General features: G+C 44.1%; 1 non-coding gene across 1 annotated transcript; it reads right to left on the reverse strand.

Annotated features, from left to right (window-relative positions):
- Window positions 1-684: 684 nt before the first annotated feature.
- Window positions 685-791, reverse strand: LOC141709417 (small nucleolar RNA R71). Its single transcript, XR_012569994.1, has one exon. It is a non-coding gene; the product is annotated as a small nucleolar RNA R71 (small nucleolar RNA).
- Between the last annotated feature and the right edge of the window lie 502 nt (window positions 792-1,293).

The following is a 1,293-nucleotide window of genomic DNA, read 5'->3' on the forward strand; positions in this document are numbered from 1 at the left end:
CGTGATTTCGCCCTAACAAGTTTTTGGCGCCGCTGCCGGTGACTCGGCATATTTGTTTAGTTTATGTACTTATCATCATTGGTCATTAGGACTCAGTGATTAGGACGTAGTAGTTAATTACTCTTTTCGGTTGTGTTTCAGGTACTTTAGCAAACGTTTATGCAAACTCGTTCTCGTGCTCGCAAGAGGACCTTAGATACAGCTGAGGAGAAAGACGAAGTTCTTGATACACCGGAGAAGTTAGATTTTGAGGATTCGGATTCAGGAACTGAGCAGAAAGAACCAGTAAACATGGGAGATCGTATTGTTCAAGCTGATCCAGCTCTTATGGATTTTTCTCGGCCTAAAATTGATGACATTCAGTCAAGCATCCTTCATCCGGCTATTCAAGCTAACACCTTTGAAATCAAGCCGGGCACTATTCAGATGGTGCAGAATTCTGTTTCTTTTGGAGGAGCGGCAACTGAAGACCCCAACATGCACATAAGGAATTTTGTCGAGATCTGCAGCACTTTTAAGTATAATGGCGTGACTGATGAGGCTATCAAATTGAGGCTCTTCCCATTCTCACTGAGGGATAAGGATAAAGACTGGTTACATTCTGAACCAGCTGGGTCCATCACTACGTGGCAAGATCTTGCGCAAAAGTTTCTGGTGAAGTTTTATCCAATAGCAAAGACTGCTGCTATGAGGAGTGCTCTTACTCAGTTTGCGCAGCAACCTACAGAATCTATGTGCGAGGCTTGGGAACGCTACAAGGAAATATTGAGAAAATGTCCACATCATGGAATGCCAGATTGGATGGTAATCACTGGTTTTTATAATGGTTTGGGGGCCCAATCTTGGCCCATGCTCGATGCAGCAGCTGGAGGCGCCTTATGGGCTAAAAGCTATACTGAGGCGTATAATCTTATCGAGACAATGGCTGTAAATGAGCATCAAAACCCAACTCAGAGGATGACGTCAGGCAAGGTAGCAGGTATTCTGGAAGTTGATGCAGCCACCGCTATTGCAGCCCAGCTCCAAGCGCTATCAATGAAGGTTGATTCTTTGGCTACGTATGGAGTTAATCAAATAGCTATGGTTTGTGAGCTTTGTGCAGGTTCTCATGCTACGGATCAGTGTTCTCTTGTCAACGAATCTGTTCAATATGTGAATAATTATCAGCGACAACAGCAGCCTGTGCCAGCGACCTATCATCCTAACAACAGAAATCATCCAAATTTCAGCTGGGGGAATAATCAGAATGCTATTCAGCCACCATATCAGCAAGGAGTGAGTAAACAGTTTAAC

The sequence above is a fragment of the Apium graveolens genome, chromosome 2 (genome assembly GCF_009905375.1).
Source record: "Apium graveolens cultivar Ventura chromosome 2, ASM990537v1, whole genome shotgun sequence".
NCBI classification, from domain to species: Eukaryota; Viridiplantae; Streptophyta; class Magnoliopsida; order Apiales; family Apiaceae; genus Apium; species Apium graveolens.